This window comes from Staurois parvus, unplaced genomic scaffold (assembly GCF_062004578.1).
Source record: "Staurois parvus isolate SC_StPar_1 unplaced genomic scaffold, SC_StPar_1.0 ptg000362l, whole genome shotgun sequence".
NCBI lineage: Eukaryota > Metazoa > Chordata > Amphibia > Anura > Ranidae > Staurois > Staurois parvus.
In genome coordinates, this window is record NW_028318158.1 from 10,195,243 (window position 1) to 10,217,141 (window position 21,899).

General features: G+C 41.5%; 1 protein-coding gene across 1 annotated transcript in view; it reads right to left on the reverse strand.

Moving 5' to 3' along the window:
* LOC149456431 (inositol-trisphosphate 3-kinase B-like) overlaps positions 1-18,741 on the reverse strand; it is a 157,207-nt gene extending 138,466 nt beyond the window's left edge. Inside the window, exon 1 of the mRNA XM_089685101.1 lies at positions 18,260-18,741. The gene's annotated coding sequence lies outside the window, so the exon portion shown is untranslated. The remainder of the gene's footprint in view (positions 1-18,259) is intronic.
* Positions 18,742-21,899: the final 3,158 nt, after the last annotated feature.

Below are 21,899 nucleotides of genomic sequence, written 5' to 3' on the forward strand. Positions count from 1 at the left end.
GCCCTCTGCCTATTTTGTTGGGCAAAGCTTCCACAGTTCAGGTCTACTTTTAACATAAGAAATCAAAACCTCTGACCAGTTCAGAAAATAAAAACTGTTTTCTGCATTACTCAAGTTTGCTATACAACAACATGAGCTTGTTTCACATTTTTGTAAAGTAAACCTGCCATTGGTTACTATTGACGGCCTCCTTCTGAAAATACTAGTTAGGTGGGATCTCATGCTAATCTACTGGATTTAATGTTTTCTGTTTTAAAGACCAAGAATGCTTGAGGTGATTGTAGCCGTATTAGTGCACTTGCGACAGAAACAATTGAGTATTGACATGATACTTTTTTTATTTGCACTAACATACAATTTTGAGGACAAGCTTTCGGGGTATGTCCCCTTCTTCAAGGTCCAAGCAGTGCTTGGACCTTGAAGAAGGGGACATACCCCGAAAGCTTGTCCTCAAAATTGTATGTTAGTGCAAATAAAAATAGTATCACGTCAGTACTCAATTGTTGAAGACCATGAACAAATGTTCAGAAATTAACTATGATTACACTGACTGCACACAAGTGAAAAAGAGCCAGCTCCCACCAGGCAATTAGCATTTTCAGATGGAGGCAACAATTGCAGCCCATGTGTTTTTATCATGATAAATGCCCTTTACAGGGAACCTGACAGCAGAAATGGACCTGTCATCGCTGACTTGTTCTTGGACTGTGATTCTGATCCTGGTTTTGTGGACCTGGATCAAGTAAATAGCCAGTGACGTATGGAAAGTACAAACTCCCTTTCTGCATGCCTATTCCAGGGTAGTGACTCCCTGAAGGAAGGATCATGGTGACAGTTCTCAAGCCTGCAGTTTTAAAGACTAGGGGGCCTTTAGTTTGACTTGTATGGACTGCCGATTAGCTATTCTTCCTAAATATCTCACCATTATAAACCATTATAAACAAACCTCCTTCGATGCCACTTCAGGCATTGGTCTACTTCCTGTTTTGTAAGGGGTGAGAAAGGAAACTCAAACTTTTGTACTTCCCCCTCTGCAACAGAATAAATGTGATGGAAGAAATAAAAAGTTAAATATCATTTGTGCGTACAAATACATTTTCTGAATATGTACAATAAAAAGTTCACTTAAAGTGTTACTAAACCCAGGACCCTGCATTCACTATATCTGGTTTCCCACAGTACACGGAACGTGAACATTTAACTATTGCAGTAAATATAAACTGCTAAATACCTTTTCTCAGCAGCAATATATAGCAATCTTGTGACTTCTATCAGTATCCAGCAGAGCACTGGTTAAAACTTATAGGAGGAGTTTTTATTTTGCTCTGACTGTCCTATGAGGCTGCATGACCCCTGACCCTCTGTCTGGACAGTGCTGATTGGTCCTGTGCTGATCACATGCACCCTCTCAAAGAAAAAAAAACCTCTCTAGCAATACACACTAAACTGTGCATGTGCAGAGTGACCCCTAGAGCTCAGTACTATCAGCAGATGGATTGGGGACAGTAGAAGAAGCTGAAGATCAGAGAAGATAGGATCAATGAGTCTTTTTACACAATGCAGAGAATTAACCCCTTAGGTTCCACAGTGAGTATAACAAGCGTCCTTTACTGCATATACAGACTGATTTCACTGTTGTGGGTTTAGTAAAATGTTAAGGCAAGGGTAGGGTTAATAGCTCTCTAGCAATACACACTAAACTGAGCATATGGAGAGTGACCCCCTAGAGCTCTGTACTATCAGCAGATGGATTGGGGACAGTAAAAGAAGGTGAAGATCAGAGAAGACAGGATGAAAGGGTCTTTTCACACAATGCAGAGGATTAACCTCTTAAGTTCCACAGTGAGTATAACAAGCATTCTTTACTGCATATACAGACTGATTTACTGTTGTGGGTTTAGTAAAATGTTAAGGGCAAGGGTAGGGTTAATGGCTCTCTAGCAATACACACTAAACTGAGCATGTGCAGAGTGACCCCTAGAGCTCTGTACTATCAGCAGATGGATTGGGGACAGTAGAAGGTGAAGATCAGAGAAGTTAGGATCAAACAGTCTTTTTTACACAATGCTGAGGATTAACCCCTTAGGTTCCACAGTGAGTATAGCAAGCATGCTTTACTGCATATACAGACTGATTTTACTGTTGTGGGTTCAGTAACACTTTAAAGGCAAAAGCAAAACAGTATTTATGGCACCAAGTGTAGAAAGGAATGTTACAGGCATCTATTAGAATTCGAAACTCCACAGAGAGGCGCTCCAGCATCCAAACTGCAGGGATCACAGACAGGCTGAAAAATGATCAGGCTAATTAAAGCTATTCTTCAGGCAGATTTAACCGAATGCATTCAGTTATAAAAAAACATTTTATGTGTACATGAGGCCAAAACTTCCAAAGTTTTTTTCATGTGTAAAAGGATCAGTACCCCTGTCGGGTTTTTATCACTACACAATAAGGAACAGAAGTGCCACTCCATATATAAAAGTCCAGAATGATAGTTTAGGATCAGCAAGGAAAAGCCAAGCTGTACAACAGTTATTGGTTCAATCAGACAGGTGGTAAGACCCATCCTGCGTGCTGAGCTGATGTCTTCTGTGCCTGCATCCACTTCATAGCTGTGTGCAGGCTGCCTATAGAAGTAGATGCAGATGTAGTGGCTGCACAGACATGCGTGCAGGAGTGAGTGCATGGATCTAAATGCAGACAGTGTGCAATCAAATCTGTGCACCTGCTCCTGCACACATGTCAAATTTTGACATGCGGCTGTGTCCATGCAGTCCACTTCTATAGGCTGTCTGTGTGCGAGGTGGATTCAGACACAGAAGAAAGCGTCTCAGTACAAAAGATGGGTTTCAGTGGCCATCTGAATGAACCCTAATGGTTAATATCTGTTTATCTATAAAAAAAGTTTCCAAAAGCCCAATTTCAATCCAGTGGAGCTGCTCTCTCTCCTCATTGGACTCAGTGAGAGCAGCGGAAGCCATTGGCTTCTGCTGCTGTCAATCAAATCCAGTGACATTGGAGCAGGGGCGGGGCCGGGCCATACTGTGTGTGTCAATGGACACACAGAGTGCGAACTGGGATTGGGCCAGCACATGTGTCACCATAGGAAGCAGGTTCCTATGCTGGCACACTAAGAAGTGGAGGAGCTAGGAGCGCCGGTGGGGAACCAGAGAAGAGGAGGATTGGGGGCTACTCTTCAAAACCATTTTACAGAACAGGTAAGTATAAATATTGGAAAACACCAGCAGGGGTATAAACTTGCAGTGTGTTAATTAAAGAAAATGTCTTTACAATCACTTATCAATCACAATCAAAACATCATTCTGGACTTTTATACATGGAGTGGCACTTACAGTGTACCCCGGATCGGGACCACAGCCCAGGAACATACATTTAGAAAACCAGATCAGCATCAGAAACTCCCATACAGTAGTTCAGCCTTGACAGATTCCCTTTAATAACAGATGTCGATCTCTGCGAGTAAGTCCAGGAGCTCAGTACAGTTATGGCAAAATGCAGATTCAGCTCTGTTGTCATTAATACATCATTAAATAAATCATTTTAATGCAAGCAGTGTGAGTAGCTGAATTTAAAGCTGGATTCAGCCTCTCACAGTTCCTGTACAGCAGAGCTGGAGTAAGACAGGAAGAAAAAGGGAAGGAGCCAGTTAGTTCATGTGTTGACAAAACAAAACAAGAATCATGCTGATAGGGGGAGAGAGCAGAGTCACAGACATTAATTTTTCACTGTGCGGTTTCTCCTTTTCCTGTCCAATCACAGGCTTGGGGCGGGCCCAGAACAGTCTGGGAGGTGATTTAACAATGCTCACCATCAGACTGAGGGCATCTTGTGGCAGAAAAGAAGTATTGCAGGGGAGAGGTTTGTTTAAAGGTGACTATTGGAGCAAAAGCTGTTTTTTAACAGGCTATAACATTTTTATATCATTATTTTTTTTACTGGAGTTCTGCTTTTAAATTATGAAAGGTGGAGCTTTTCTGCAATGATACTGTTGCTGTATATTGTGACATGTCAGAGATGTATCCCAGCAGATTTTCAAAACTACTGAAAGGCCAGGGACAGTCAGGCAGGGGAGAAAATGGCTAGATGATGCTGGACATCCTCCAGGCTGGAAATGAGGTGTTATGTCAGACTTGCTGCAGCTTCTAATGCACATTGTGAGAAGCTCACAATGTGCAGGGAAATCAATTTCAATACAAAACAGGAGCCTGTACAACTGTGCAAGGCTGGAGTTCATCTTTAAAAGAATATAACAAAAACAACAATTTGGCTGATATAGAAAAGCACTGAAAAGACAGATCAGTAGCGGCATTACACTGTGCCAACCTTCCACTTGGCTCCAGCTCCTGGCGATATGCAGACGCAGCTCCAGTGACAGGTGATTCCTCTGTGCGTGGCATCTGTGTTTGTGCTGCAGAGAGCCGTCCACAGCTGGGAAGCACTGGGAAATCCCCTGCTGCTGGCATTGGACTGATAAACACAAACCTCAAATACTACGAGGAGCCTTCAATGGACTGCTGACTAAAATAGAAAACTTTCAGCCGCGAGGACACGACTGCAAATGTTAGATAAGAAGTCTGACCAGAGAACACCCAACAGGGCAAGTGATTACAGCTCAACCCCGGGCAAGATGCTAAACACAAATACTAAAGTATACAAATATAGGAAAAATAAAGTGAACTTTTCAGAAGCTTTTTACAAATCTCCATGAATACATTTCTGACATGTCACCATATACAGCCATCAGTTTGCTGCAGGCAGAAGGAAGCATTTCCTCAGTCTCCCCGCCCTCAGTGATCAGTCTGAATCAATGTAACTTTGTAGGATGTCACATACAGAGAGGCTGCAGCAGGGGCTGATCTGTGTCAGACACATTTGAACACCGACAAGAACTGCACAGGCACCATGATTTTGATGATTTTGTCATCTGTCAGCTGATATCTTGGCCCAGGCAATAGATGGTGACCCCAGATGATATTTGAACAATGGTGGTGCTGTTTTTCTGGAGAGCAAAGCAGATGAAGGCAGATGGGGAGGACTCTGATCTCTGTGAGAAGTAACAAATACAAACTGTACATTGACCTAAAATAAAGTGCTACCTCACCTTTTGGGCTTGTTCACAAATGACTGCTGCTCCACTGAAAAGCGATCCACACTTGGATTGTGTCTCAGAGACGTTTGACATGCTTGATTTAACCCTGTAACTACCTACTACCACCCCAAAATACATGCACTGCACTTAGTTGTGGTGCAGCCCTATAGAATTGCATTAGGTGTGTTCGGAGTTGGAACCACCCACAAAAAGCAACATGCTGTTTAAATTTTGCTGTGGCTGTGAGGGACACCATTTAAGCCCCAGTATGTGTACAGATGTGAGCGGCTGTATGTTTAGTGTTCAGGCAGGTGGTTCGGAGGGATGGCAAAACCGTGGCTCAGCTGCCTGGTTTTACATCCCTACAGCTGCACAAACCCTTGTGAACAAACCATTACAGAAAAATAAAAAAAGGTAAACTAGATCCTCCTCACTCCCATTCTCCGCTGCATTTACCTCCATGGGCGATACAGTTTCACTGTTCATGCAGGATCAGAGTGATTCAGATTGGTCAGAGCTGGCAAGTGACTGCATTGACCAATCAGAACTGCTCTGGTCTGTCCTGGCGGCCTTAGGGAAAGAAGAAAAAGAACAGTGTTGTATTCAAACCCCTGCTGCACCAGGCTGCGAGGACAAAAACATTATCACCCACGGAGCTACGTGCAGCGGGGACCAGGGGAAGGTGGTATGGTGTTAGTTCATTTTTTTTCTGAAATGGTGAACTTACACTCTAAATATATCTGGTGCTAGGTTGAGTATAATGAACTAAAAAAAAATAAAATATATATATATATACAGTTGTGTTCAAAATAATAGCAGTCAGACATCACTAACCTGATCAATTACTGTTTTTGGTAGACATGATATTTCTACATGGCAAATAATTTACTAGCAGGTGTAGTAGAGTAATAGAAATCCAACAGACCCAACTGTCATGACATGCATGCTGCTGATTCTGTGTAATTGAATCACTCATTGAAAGGGGCATGTTCAAAATAATAGCAGTGTGGAGTTCTATTAGTGAGGTCATTCATTCTTTGAAAAACAGGTGGCAATTATTGCCCTTATTTAAGGAAGGAAGGCAGCAAATGTTGTACATGCTGGTTACAGTGCATTTCTCTCTGAAATTCTGAGGAAAATGGGTCGTTCCAGATATTGTTCAGAACAGCGTACCTTGATTAAAAAGTTGATTGGAGAGGGGAAAACATATAAAGAAGTGCAGAAAATGATAGGCTGCTCAGCTAAAATGATTGCAAATGCTTTAAAATGGCAACCAAAACCTGGAAGACGTGGAAGAAAGCGAAAAACTACCATGCGAATGGATAGAAGAATAGCCAAAATGGCAAGGACTCAGCCAACAATCAGCTCCAGGAAGATCAAAGAAGGTGTAAAGTTCCCTGTGAGTACTGTTACAATTAGAAGACGCCTATGTGAAGCCAAGCTATCTGCAAGAAGCCCCCGCAAAGTCCCACTGTTGAAAAAAAGAAATGTGCTAAAGAGGTTACAATTTGCCAAAGAGCACATTGACTGGCCTAAAGAGAAATGGCGCAACATTTTGTGGACTGATGAAAGTAAGATTGTTCTTTTTGGGTCTAGTGGCCGGAGAAAGTTTGTCAGACGACCCCCAAACACTGAATTCAAGCCACAGTACACTGTGAAGACAGTGAAGCATGGTGGTGCAAGCATCATGATATGGGGATGTTTCTCATACTACGGTGTTGGGCCTATTTATCGCATACCAGGGATCATGGATCAGTTTGAATACATCAGAATACTTGAAGAGGTCATGCTGCCTTATGCTGAAGAGGAAATGCCCTTGAAATGGGTGTTCCAACAAGACAACGACCCAAAACACACCAGGAAACGTGCAACATCTTGGTTCCAGACCAACAAGATTGACGTTATGGAGTGGCCAGCCCAATCCCCGGATCTTAATCCAATAGAAAACTTGTGGGGTGACATCAAAAATGCAGTTTCTGAGGCAAAACCAAGAAATAGAGAAGAACTGTGGAATGTAGTCCAATCATCCTGGGCTGGAATGCCTGGTCACAGGTGCCAGAAGTTGGTTGACTCCATGCAACACAGATGTACAGCAGTTCTCAGAAACAGTGCTTATACAACTAAATATTCATTAAGAGATTCAAAGGAAAGCAAAATCTTCAAACATTTTTCAGTTTATATAGTGAATGTTTGAGTTTGTAAAGAAGAATACAAACACTGCTATTTTTTTGAACAGTCTAATATTCACTTTTCTTCAATTTTTTTAGAGGAACAACACAAATTTGATATATTTTTCTTCATGTTTTGATTTGGAATAGAATGTGTAGTGTTCCCAATGCATTTGTGTGTATGGAAATAAAAGCTATTAGAAGGATTTTGAGCTTTATTCACTTTTTTCAACACACTGCTATTATTTTGAACACAACTGTATATATATATATATATATATATATATATAGTCCAGATTGTTAGAGAGGAAGGCTGAGTAGCAGCCTAAGTGCAATAGTCAGGAGCTCAAATTGTGGTCAGGGCTGAGAGGCTCTGCAGGCCAGCCCCTCTGGAATTTCCCCCTGCTCTACAGCTTTGGAGGAAGGTCTAGAGGCAGTGGGAAGATCTGAGGAGTGGTTGGCTTGTACTTTTGAGGGATCATGGCCAATCCCCAACAGGAGGCTTGGCAAGGGGCCAGGACAACCCTTAAAAGTGTTTGAGCCTCCTCAGCAGAGGAGGGAGAGGCGGAGGAGAGGAGAGTTTGGGGTGAAAGACAGAGAGGAAGATGAGGCTGAAGGCAAGAGCTTGGGAGGGAGCCCAGATGGAGAGAGGAAGCGGAGCTGGAAAGGGAAAAAAGCTCAGAGCTTAACTGGCCCCAGAGCGAGGACCACCTGCACAGCAGGGAAAGAGCAGCCCAGCTAAAAGGCTTGGTAGCAGCCACTAACCCATCAGCAGTACTGTAGAGGATCTGAGTGAGTACCCCTGCACAGCCTTGGTGGATAGGGGAAGGAGCACTCTGGTGGGAAACCACATTCACCACCTACCTGGGACTATCCATCTCTTAAAGCCACAGGAAACGGATCCCCTGTTCAGGGATACCTCCTGATTTCTGGGTGAAGGAAGAGGAGTTCATGTAGGGTCTGGGGTGGTACATTAGAAGATGATGGCTAGCTCTCCAACAGAGACTGTTGCAGTGAAGGCTTGTAAATAGTTCCAGGAAAAGTCCTCAGTGCATCAGTACCCTTGGGCATCCTGTACACCTCTAACCCTATCCCAGTTCAAATCCCCTAAATAAAAATAACAAACCCAAAGCTCAAGGACTGATCTCTGACTCTGGATGCAAGTTTGTATGGAAATGTGTGTCACCTGGCTGTGCAGGACTATAGGGAGACCCGAAATCTCTTTGCAACTCCTAAGGGGGTAGTGCTACATATATATATATATATATATATATATATATATATATATATATATATGACGGGGAAACCCGAAACTCATGGGTTTCAGCAATATTTTGACTGCTGAAGCCAGATTGAAAAGTAGATGTGTGTGTGTGTATATATATATATATATATATATATATATATATATATATATATGTTTTACCTGCCATCTAGTGCTGGCCCTTTCTTTGGTGTGCTTATATAAAGACTAATTCAGGTACTTACACTAGCTGCTCTTAAGAATGCATTGAAGGATTTTTAACTGAATACATACCTGACTTAGTTTGTATTTCTATCTGGCTTTAATTCAGTAACTATGAGGAACCCAAGATATCACCACACCACTAAACTTTGCCCTTTTTTTCCAAGCAGCCAAGGTTGTATGTAACACAAGGCCAGTGCCCGGGACAGCAGAGTAACAGCGGGCAGTGCCAGAGCACAATATTTACAGGTTTGCTTTCCCTCCGTAGATGCCAGTCATCCCTGAAATTGAACATTTGTCTTTGGTAATGTTCCTTCATGGATTTACCAATCAGCTGCAAACATATAATCCTTCTCTTTCTCATAAAAGGGGACAATTCGAGAAAAGTGGGTTCAGGCTCCAGGTCTGGTCTTCTCTTCCTTGCCTCGCTGCTTAAAATCCACTGATCCACAAGAAATATGCAGCTTGGACTTTTCTGTGAGTTACTATGTATACAAAGTACAAATTAATGTAACAAACAGAAAATTGATGTTGCGCTAATCACAATAATGCCACAGACATTCCAAAACAAATAATAAGATGAGAAGACAATATATAATACACCATAACATAATCAGTAAATGGAAGGAATATGGGAGTGAAGGGAAAGGTGAAATAATAAAGGTCCAAAATGAGGACAGACAATAAATGGGCAAAACGCACGCAAAACGTCACGATTTATTGTCTGTTACACCTTTTGGTCCTCATTTTGGACCTTTATTATTTCACCTTTCCCTTCACTCCCATATTCCTTCCATTACTGATTATGTTATGGTGTATTATCTATTGTCTTCTCATCGTATTATTTGTTTTGGAATGTCTGTGGCATTATTGTGATTAGCGTAACATCAATTTTCTGTTTGTTGATTTTTGCTAGTGGTATAGCCAGGTGTGTGCTGCTGTCCCAATAGTCCCATCTTTTCTAGTAGCAGCGCGCAAAGTTTTTTACATATTTTTTACAAATTAATGTAGTTTTGTATTCATTATGGGACCATTTACTTTGTTGTAGTGCATTATTGCAGGTGCATTGTGCTGCATATTATTAAGGCAGTATATTGAATTTTTTTTTTTTGATAATACGATGCACCACAACACACTACCATACAATGGTGTTCATTGATCGTTATGGTCCGCACACCAATGCCGGTGTTTGCCTTAGTGCATTAGGGTGCCATTCAAAACGAATTGTGTTAATAGGCCCTCATACATCACTACCTGTAATATTTTATGCAAGTAGTATAAGCACCTGAATTTAATTTGGTGTCAGCCCCTTCAGTTTCTGTACAGCAAGGCTCAGACTTGGGGAGGCAGAAGCAGCACGTGGAGCATGCTGACAGGAGGAGAAAGCAGAGTGACAGGGAGATGAGCTTGTTTGTGCTCCTTCTTGTTTCATTGGTCACTCACAGGATTAGAGCAGGGAAGGGATCAGAAAATGAAACTGCAGCAGAGGAAGATCAGGTCTCCTTGCCTGCTAGACAGGGGTAAGCTCTGTGTCAGAGCTTTGTAAATCTCAGGATTGGATAGACAGATATACAATTCTTTTGGCATGTTAAACAGCTCTTATGTATGTATTTAATCTGCATATTTAGCCGATCACCTGGAGTGCAGATCTAAGCTGTGGAGCACTTTTAAAAAAACCTGTGTTCTGTCTGGACAGGCAATTACATTTTTCTTGTCTTAGCAGTCAATGTGGATCTGATGGCACCCGAGGCAGATGGGGCCCAATGAGCAGAAAGGACCTTTCTCACTGTGCTGTATTCTTCTGTCCCCTGCACCGCTGAAAGGATCAGTCCACCAAAGTTAAAATTGATGTAAAATAATTGAAAAATCAACTATTTATTTCATGAATTCTGAAACAAATTTCTGCCTTGGTTAGAATCCTGGCCAGGACACTATCTGCATGGAGTTTGCATGCTCTCCCTGTGTTTGTGTGAGTTTCCTCTGGGTACTCTGGTTTCCTCTCACTCTTCAATGACATGCTGGTAGGTTAATTGGCTCCTATCTAAACTGACCCTAGTAGTATGTGTGTACCTTGTAGGTATACATGTGTGATAGGGACCTTAGACTGTGAGCTCCTTGCGGGCAGGGACTGATATGAATATACAATATATAAAGAGCGCAGTAAATTGTTGGCAATATATAAATACCTGAAAGTACTAAGAAGGTCGCCATGCCTTACCTGTACTTCTGAAAATGCTAATTTCTTGGCTATCCTGCTGATTAGACATGTGCAGAATGTAAAAATTAATTTAGTTTAGTTTCAGATCGATTCATTAATTTACTAATTTAGTTTAGTTGGATTTGCAATGAAATTTATTTAGTTTAGCTTTGCTTTATTCTGTTTATTAATTTTTGACCGGATTTGGAAGTATTCAAATCAAAATCAGATCGAAAATATCGAATCAATCCAAATTCATTGTGAAGAATAGCTGGTTCTATTCTATTCAAAGCTGTGAAGAGGGCTATATTCTTTCTATTTTATTCTATTCTATTTCATTCCATTTTTTTTCTATTCAATTCTTATGTTTTATATTCTAGTTCTTTCTTTTTAATTCCATTCCTTTATTTTATTTTCTATTCCATTCCTTTATTTTCTTTTCAATTTCATTCTATTCTTTTCTATTATATTCTGTTTTATTCTCCTCTATTTGAATTTTGGAAGATGGCTATATTCGAACACTAATAATACACAGTCTCGTTGAAGGAAATCAGCAATAGTCAGTAATATGTTCACATTTTTAATTCGATTTTGTTTTCAAATTTGTTTTGAATTTGGAAAATTTGTTATCTTGGTTGCAAATTTTGTTCCGTTATTTTGGATTAGTTTAAATTCATTACTATTGTAATCCACATTGTAACACACACAAAATGAAGTATAGTGCATTACAGTGACAATCAGTTTGACCAGTCTGCACATTGTGGAGGCTGCATGTTAGAAAACGGAGCATAGCTGTGACAATTTGCACTGTGGTGGGTTGCCAGCCAATCCACAATGAATGGGCTGCCTTAACACAACACACATTCCCGAGTCTGATTTACTATGAGGGGGGAAATGTTCTCTTTTAACGGTGAATATTTATCTTAGGTAAAGTTGTGTTCACTTCAAACATCTAATGGCATGCAAGCTAAAAGTCTGAATTTCCCTTACACACGATTGAGCGTACAAATTTAGCACTTTATTAATAACATTCACCCTAAAAAGTGAACATGTTTAACTCCTTTATTAAATAGATCTCAAGTGAAAGCTTTCTAGCATCAGATGTGCTCCATACTACATCTGCCTGGCAGCATTGTGGTCGTTGGTTAGAATCCCAACCACAGCAATACCTGCTTGGAGTTATTATTATTTTTCTTTCCTAATATTATGCTGTTCCCAATATTATGTAATGAATCCATCACTGGGTGCCTCTGCTGTACAGGAAACGTCTGATATTTTTTCCATCAGCAATAAGTTATTCTTACCATCTTGTCCTCTGAGCGGATGTAGGACTAGGCTTCCCCTGATCAAGTACTATTTTAAGGTTCTATATACCATAATCCTATGGTCACTCACAATCTCGCCAGATGTAAGTTACACTATCTTATTTCTACTGAATGTTTGTTTTTTACCCAGTATGCACCAGACCAATTCTACACCATGTGGCAGCCTTTCTTAGCCTTTTTAGGAAACACCAGTCAGGTCTCAGGTAAGCCCTGCTTAAAATTATTATATCTGCGGATCACTACATCAGCCAAGTCATATTGGTGGTTAATAATAGAAGGGTTCCCTCACACTTGTGATCAGCAAAAATAATGCCCATTACAGTGTTGGCCAAGGTAATGCCCAATGCATTGGTGGGCAGCTGGAAGAATGGTCCTTACAAAGGTGGTCAGTGCGACCTTAAAGAGAGCTAACATGATCAATCGTGTCAGTGGAGTCTAAAGTCGGCCATAGATGGTTCGAATCTTGGCTGGTTCAGCAGGGTCTGGCTGAGAATCGAACCATGTATGAGCAGGCTGAATTTACCCAAGTTGATCAGTCAATCAACTTGGGTGCAACCAGCCTGTTGAACTATTATAGCAACTAGCAGTAATCACGGTGTTCTCTCGATGGGGTGGCTCCCCCCTGCCCCCCTGCTGGGAGAACACAGTGGCTCAGTTCGTGGTTGCAGGAAAGAAAATCGCTCCATCTATTGCTGGCTTAAGAGAGGAGAAGCTCTACTGGTCCAATAATAATAGCTCTGCTAAGTGGCGTTGGCACCAGAACCTTTACAGCCACCATCAGGTCAAAGATCAATCTACCATTGTTCATTGCTCAAGGAACCCCTAGAAACCCTTGGAGGAACCCTAGGGTTCCATTGAGACCTGGTTGAGAATGTCTGCCATAAGTGCTCTCCTAGCTTCCCTTTTCTCCTTCTTCTCTGGATGTCTTTACGTTTCCCTTTTTCACAACAAGTACCACCACATAGTGAAGATTGACAATGTTTTAGCATCATTGTAATGTTGGGTATTTTGTTTCTTTTTGCTTGTGGGGAATAGGGTCCTTTCACACTGGTGTTCCATTGTTTTGATAAGTTCAGTCACGTTTTTTTCGAAGAAAAACTTTGATCACTTTTTTATCAGTTTTTTCATCAGTTATTTACATCCACTCCCAATGCAAATGTATGTCTATTTAAATCCGTTTTCCGTCCGTTCCATCTTTTTTAAACGGAACAAAAATAGGGCTTTGATCCGTTGGAAAAAACAGATGTTGATTGATGCGGATGTAAATAGCTGTTCATTCATTGACATCTGTTTTTCCATAGAGATGCATTAACGTCCGTACTTCATCCATCAATGGATGGATGAAAAACGGACATATGGAACACCCTTGTGAAAGGGGTCTTAAGCCCTTTACACACAGTCGGACCATCTGTCCGTTTTTCATCCATCCGTTGATGGATACAAAACAGACAGCAATGTATTTCCGTGGACCAAGGGATGTGAACGGATAATCACCCACTTACCATATGTTTACATCCGTGTCCGTTCAGGTCCAATTTTTGAAACAGACATGGGTACGTCCAGATCCACTGAAATGAAACGGATGGATGCTATATGTTTACATCCATTCCTATTATGTCTGTTTTTAAGCAAAAAACATTTTGTGTTTATACTTTTGTCACCTCTGATTGGTCTCTGCAACAGCTAAGAAAAAACAGATGCAAAAATGGATGTACACGGATGCAAACTGAACTGATATAAACTGATATAAACTGAACTTAACAAAACTGATGTAAAAACTGATATAAACTGAATCCGTTATTTCTTTGAAGATAATTAATGACTCCTGTTTGAAAGGGGCTGATTGTTTACAGTCAGCTAATAAATAATGTCATATTTAGTACATTTAATCCCTACAGCTGACTATAAACGTGGCAACTTTCAGTCAATTCCAACCACTTTTGATGGAGCAGGAATTAAAATCCCCAACAATCAAATGCTGAAATTAGTGGCTTTGATCGATCGCAAAGAGAAGGGATTGAAATTGTCTTCATTAAACCTGCTGGAAAAATCTGACTGATTTTGACAGAATTGCTGTTTTTGTTTTCTGACTTTGATTAATCTTTTTTTTTAATCCCCTGTATTGAAGCTAAATTTGTAAATCAGTTTAATCCATCATATTCAGGTGATCAATTAAACTTGTGGACAGTAGATTGTTTTCGATTGTATGTTTGATTCCTGGAAAAAGATCGAAAACAGTTGTGGTTGCTTGGAATTTGACACGTATATAGCCAGCTTTATTGAATGATAATTAGTTTGCTAAATCACTGTGTACAATAAACAATTTACTTTTTTTTTAATACCTGTTTACTAATCACCCATGGAAAGTTTCATCCCTCGGACTATTCAATAAGTCCACCCTTGTCACTGCACAGGGTCCATGAGCAAGCAATCTTCAGTTCACCAACGAGGGACAGTAAGCACTGCGCTATTGCTGCCAATTAAGGGCTCATTCACCTGGACATATGCAAATGTTCTACATAATTTATTTAAGGTACTTATATAGTGCCATCAGTTTACACAGCGCTTTACAATTATATATTGTATATTCACATCAGTCCCCAACCCTCAAGGGGTGTACAATCTAAGGTCCCTAACCTACATTCATATACTAGGGACAATTTAGACAGGATCCAATTAACCTAACAGCATGTGGGAGGAAACCAGAGTACCTGGAGGAAACCCATGCAGGCACAGGGAGAACATGCAAACTCCAGTCAGGTGGGTGCTATGGTTGGGATTCGAACCAACAATCCTAGTACTGCCAGGTGGAAGTGCTAACCATTTAGCCACTGTGCTGCCCATAAAAGAAAGGTACCTGCTGGTAGAGCTAGAATATCCTGCATAATATACGCAGCTAAAGTACCTGCACTTATGCGAATACGCAGGTAAAATCTGCAGATCTACATGTGTCTGCAGAAGTGTCCTACTGTTTTGTGCATGGCTAAATGCCATGCACCTTTTCGTATGTAGATGCAGCTGTGTGTATGTGCTGATTGGTTACTATAGTGCTGCATTTAAATACGTAAAAAACAATCTGCTGTACGCATCTAAATGCAATATTTTTTTTGCCTGTGTGAATGAGCTCTAAAAGAGGCCCTGTATTTTCTTTGCTTTCTCCCTTCCACTAGGGCTAGGCAGACCTCTCCTTGTCAATGAGCAAACTTCTACACCCAGTTGTGCAATCTGCGTAACATAGCAACATGTCAGAGTAATTTAGCTGTCACTTCTGTCACCCCTGAACAATAAATTCCCCTGCTTTTCATTCAGGTGATTGCACTAACTATAACATGACACATAACTTACGCACTGTTGTGTTGCTCTACAGCACTTGAGCTGGAGAATAGTAAACAAATACACAGGCGTCCACAACCACGGCTTAACCATTTCCCTACTACAGCATGGTAGGTGTACCCCAGAAGGAAGGAGGGATACTTCTATTGCTCTTCATTGGGTACATTTCATAAAACTTTAGAACTTCAGCAATGCTATATCATCAGCAAATATTTTAGCTGAAAAAGAGACACTGGGGGTGATTTACTAAAACGGGAGAGTTCAAAATCTGGTGCAGCTGTGCATAGAAACCAATCAACTTCCATTTTTTTATTGTCAAAGCTTAATTCAACAAACTGCAGTTAGAAGCTGATTGGCTCCCATCCACGGCTCCACCAGATTCTGAGTGCTCCAGTTTTAGTGAGTCTACCCCACTGTCATGGTTTAAAATGCTTTCAGGAAAAGACCACTATATCCTACAAAGATGTGAGGTCAGAGGGAGCATTGAGAGTTGTGGGAGACCCCCGAGATCGACACTGCTGGAAGTGTCCCGTCTGGTTTTGCGGGATTGGTTCTCTGCAACAGAGTGATGTTGAGCAGCGCAGGTAGCAGGAGAAGTAAAGCCGGCCATAGACGAGATTCGAACCATATCTGGGGAGGGTGATTGTACCCAAGTTGACTGATCGATCAATTGGGTACAACCAGTCTGTTGGATTTTCATGTGATTATTGCCATTGGCTATAGCTGCTAGCAATAATCATTGCCTGGAGAATGCAAAATCTCGACGGGAGGGAATCCCCCATCAACACTGACACAACCTGTGGTTGCAGGTAAGAAAATCACATCATCTATGGCTGACTTCAGTATTAATCTTCTTCTTTACAGGAATATGCTATACTGAAGGCATTTTAGAACATGACAGGGTCTCTTTAAAAATAGGTAAAGGATACTTGAGATTAGGTGACACACACAGGGTGTAATAGTAAACACGGTCTTCTTTCATTTGAGAGTGAATAACACTTTTTGCTTTGTGGCGCTTTGCCGTAACCCACATTACATGCAATAGAGCATTGAGGTGCCATTCATTCTGAATGACAGACCAACACACTAAAGCAATGGAGAGGCAATGCAGCACACCACAATGCAAGGTAATGCACTAACACGTGTTGTAACGCCGTGCGTAGGAAAAAAAATGCTGTATGTTTTCTGTCTATTCTGGTGCATTGGCTGCCCATTTGAAATGAAATGTCAGCCTTAATGCAACTGACATTGACCCATGACACAACACATTAAAGCAAGGCACAGGAATGCCCAAGTGTGAATGGGCCCTTACGTATAGTAAGAAGGTGTAGGAACATCTGTCAAGGTTTAATTCTGTTTGTGTCCCAGGTGGAAGGAGATTTTCCCTCCTTTCCTGGCTTGGTGATGCTGTTTTTGGTAAATTAGTTATTGTTCCAAAACATTTTGTAACAATGAATGTGATCAACAGCCAAATGTGCTCCATTCACTGTATTAATGAAGAGAACAAAGTTTTTAGGGTACATGCACACCAGGTGCTGTAGGACATTGTTGGGTGGCTATTCCAGCACATTCCCACTGCATTCTTACTGCAAGGGAGGCAAAATGCATTGTCTCCTACCTGGCCGGTTCACACCACTGGCGTGCGCTGGAAAAAAGTATGGCATGCTGTACTTTTTTTCAGTGCAGTGCAGGGCTATGCAATTTACCACCACCCACTCCATGACGGCCAACACTATGTGACATTTCATTAAAGTTGATTTTAAAAAAAGGAAACACTGCGATGCACTGCAATGAATGCATTGGCACTGCTGTCATTCCACTGCACACCAGCCGATGCATTGTAATGCAATTGGTGTGCATGTACCATAACTTTGCCTGACTCATTAAAAAGATCGCAAGCAACTTGCTGAAGAATGTGTCTGACTCTCATTCTACCTACAAGTAGTCACCCTGAGCCTACATAGGGTCTGATCAATTAAAATCGTGGCAGAACCATGTTTGGATTTGATGCCAACAACCAATGAGATTCCATGGTTTATTTTTTGGCACTCATTTTTTAAATATGCCAAATATGGTACAAACATACCAGTTTTCATTTTAAAACTTGTTCAAATGTACCAAACACTACACAGCGCAGTTTTGTTAATTGTTTTTGCAGAGCAGTCATAGGACTAACTTTTTGCATTTTTGCCAAATAATTATTTTGAGAATTGTTCCCAATACGCACAGACCTTTGACCCATCACCATAAATGTAGCATTTCTCTACACTATGAAAGTGTAATATTTGAAACTAGAATTGTAATTTGCATGCCATGTCTCTTTCAGAGGGGGAACGCGTGACAAAAGCCCCTTTATCGTGGCTCAGCCTGCAAAGGAAGGTAGTTTGCAAAAACCTATTTTCCTTGAAATGCATCCACAATGAAAAAAGATTTTATTATGTATTCCAGAATCCATTTTCTTCATCTGACTTGCTTCCTGCCTGTAAAGTTACATAACATTTTAATCAGTCCTGAGCGTGGCTACGTGATGGGAGATCCCAATGCCAGGCTGGTACCATTGTCTGCCACATTGGGATGTATGCATGGGAAAACAGGCTGGGGTTAGAATGATGTCCTGGAAAGTATGATAAGCAGACAATGCCAGGTTTGCACAGCACTTACCTGGGCAGCAGATAGGTGCCAGTTCTCTTCTACATGGTCTTCTTCTTCTGGCTGAAACTTCTGCCCAGCACAGGCAGCGATCCCCCCAGTAAAGTCCCAGTCCTCTGGTCGTTGGCTCTGCGGACCCCCGCTCTCTGTGTGGCTCTCAGCTCTTTTCTGTGCCTTGTTTGTTCAATGTGCAATGTCAAAGAATGCAGGAAGGAAGTTGTGAAGTCTGTCTGGGGTTGAACTCAGCCGAACAGGCTTCCTTGTACTGGGGTTTGTGTCAGGAGGGAACTCAGAAAGTTTCCATTGTCAGGGCAGCAAGCTGCACCCTGTGCTTGCAGCTCACACAACTGCCTTTTTTCCACTGCCTGAGCCTGAGCCAGAGAGGGAGAGGGAGAGAAAAAGAGAGAGAGCTGTGCCTTCATTTCCTGTCCAATCACTAAATAGCAGGAGGAGGCAGGACGCAGGCTCCGCAATTTGGAATCAGAAGAGAAAAAGCTTAATCCTCCTTGCCTGGGGATGCCTGGCGAGCATACGGATGGGGACCAAGCATGGCTGATTGTCACACAGCTGCGACATCAACAGATGCGTCTGATGCAAATTATTGAAAGGGCGTTGCTAAATCGCATTCGATTGTAAGCTTCTTTGGTGATGACCCCAGTCAGTATAGGTTTTCATGGGCTACGTGCCTGAAGATATTTGCTTTTCACAAATATATATATCTATATATAGATATATATATATACTTCAGTTGGACAGAAATTATCCAATAGTAGGAGGAGATTCTTTTTTATTATTTTTTTATTACAAGCATTGTTTGCAATATTGTTTCACATCTCTTTGGGGGTGATAATAAGCACATGTTGTGTTCTGTGTTTTTTGTTTTATGTTTTTTGTTTATTTTTTACTTAGACCTTATCTGTGGGCCGTCTCTCATCTTTTATGGCATGTGAGGTGACACTCGCATTACATGAAACACTTTAATTGTGGTCAGTTACAAAGTGCCCCCTTACATTGCTGGTCAATAAAAAGTGAGTTTTTACATTGGTGATTAGTGGGATAAGGACCCCCTTACACTGGTTGTCAGTGGAGAAGTGTCCCCTTATGTTGATAGTCAGTGAAGAAGGGCTTCCTAACTTTGGTGGTCAGTGTGAAAGGACCCCTTTATGCTGGTTATCAGTGGAGACGTGTCATCTTACATTGGTGGTCAGTGGATGATGGCTCCTTGCAATGGTGGTCAGCAGAGAAGTGTCGCCGTACATTGGTGGTCAGTGGAGGAGTGCCCCCTTATAATGGTGGTCAGTGTGAAAGTGCCCCCTTACACAGTTTGGAAGGGCCCTCTTACACTGGTGATAAGTGTGGAAAGGCCTCCTTACATTGCTGGACAGTAGAGAAGTGCCCCCATACATTGGGGTTCAGCCAGAAAGGGCCTCCTTATATTGTAGCCAGTGGGAGAAGGGCTTCTTTACATTTGTGGCTAGTGAAAGAAGGGCCCCATTATATTGGAGGTTAGTGTAAAAGGACTTAAATGAGTGGCCAATTAGAGATGGGCCCCTTATATTTGTGTTTATTCAGAAAAGTGCCCCCTTTCATTGGTAGTCAGTGGTCTAATGCTCCCTTATATGGCTAACAAGTTAAAAAGTGCCCCTCCTGCATTAATGGTCAGTGGAAAACTGCCCCCGTACATTGGCGGTCAGTGGAAGAAGGGACTCCTTACATTTGTGGTCACTGGAGAAAGACGCCCTTACATTAGTGGTCAGTATAAAAGAGCCCCTTCAAATTAGTAGTCAGTGAAAATGTTCCCCCTTACATTGGTGTTTAGTGGGGAAGCAACCCCTTACATTGATGGCCAGAGGGGAAAGGGTCCCCTTACATTGGTAGTCAATAGTCTAATGTTCCCTTATATTGCTGGCCAATTAAACGGGCCCCTTCTACTTTTAAGGTGGTCAGTTAAAGAAGAACCCCTTTACATTCATGATCGGTGGGAGAAGGGCCGCTTGCACACTGCTAAACTGATCACTAGTGTCATAGGCTTCATAGGTCACGCACCTGTTATTGAAGTCATGTTAGTGCCAGAACTATGCAGACATCATGTGTTAAGTGTTCAATCTGCCACTGCTCTTTTCTCGAGGAACCCCAAACCTCCCCTGGCGGAACCATGGTTGAGGAAGACAGGCCTATAATATACCCAGCTGCTGTTATGCCCTCTACTGGCTAGTGATGACATGCTTCCTGAAGTGGAAAACTAGTTGTGTGCCCCTGGAGGCAGGCAGCTAAAGAAAAAAAAAATGTGGTTAGGTTTTCTGGAGGAGAATGCCCCCCCCCCCCCCATCCTTGGGACACACCTGATTGTTTTGTTGTCTGAGACCATACATCCACCCAACCATTACAAAACTTAAAAGAGGAGTGCAGGAATTAAAAATAACAAACCTACATACTCATCTAGATGGCTGCAGCAAGGATCTGATGCTGCCCCCATACCGGCTCTAAGCCCAGGAACTGAACAATCAAAGACTGCTGTTCTCTCAGTTCTCGGGAGTGCTCTGAGCACAGAGCGGTTACTGTCAGTCATCATTTCCAGTTTTCTGACCACAGCCATGCCAGTATTACTGATCACATCCATCACCAGTTTTCTGATTGAAGCAAACAGCAGCATTTTCTTTTTGTGCACATGCTTTGATGTGCTGCCCCAATGTCCAAAAAATGTACATCAGTGAAGAGGCATTTAACATTCATGACTCATGAGAGCAGCAGAGAGAACTCAGATTCAGAGTATGAAGCTTAGTAGTACATTACAGGCCATCCCTGATTCAGAGGACGAAGAGTTTCCTACAAAAAGAATCAGACAAATAGTTTGGGGCATCTACTTTCCAAAATAGGGTTATTTTGCGTGTGTCTACTGTCCTGGCACTTTAGGGCCTCTGAAATTTTGACAGGTAGTCAGGAAATCAGATGTGGAAATTATGTACTTTGAAAACCTGAAGATGCTCCTTGGATTTTTGGCCCCTCTATGTGGCTAACCCAATATTCAGGAGTTTTAGAATGTGTTGTGGTGTAATTGTAATTATGCCCATGTTGTATATGAGAAATTATTTGGTTAAAAGCAGGAAAAAAAAATAACTTACCAAAATTGTGGCAAAAAATGAGATCTGCCATATTGCTCACCATGCCTCCTATCCTCCTAAAAGGGGTAATTTAGGGATGATTGTACCGTCTCGGCATTTTAGTGGCTCCAGAAATGCAATGAGCAGTCAGGGTGATCAAATTTCAAATATATACACTGCAGTTTGAAGACTTTAAAACTTTCACAGACTAAATAATATGCACTTATGTGCTGTATTTTTCCAAAGAAATGTAACATATTTATTTGATATGTTTTATAACAAGGTGTTTTTTATGTCAATTTATTTTCTTTTCGAAAGAAAAAACAGTGCTATAATTTACAATTATATAAAATTCATTTGGATGCAGGGTTGCATGACCAAGTAATTGTGAGTCAAACTATTGCAGCACTGAAAATTGCCTGGAGACGATGGGGAGTGTAACATGCAAGTATTGAGCTGATTACATCAGATCTGCTTTAAACTAGAGAGGGGGAAATGGGGAGGAGCCATAGCAGCATGGCTGGGTGGCTACGGGCGCCAGCCTGCTAGAA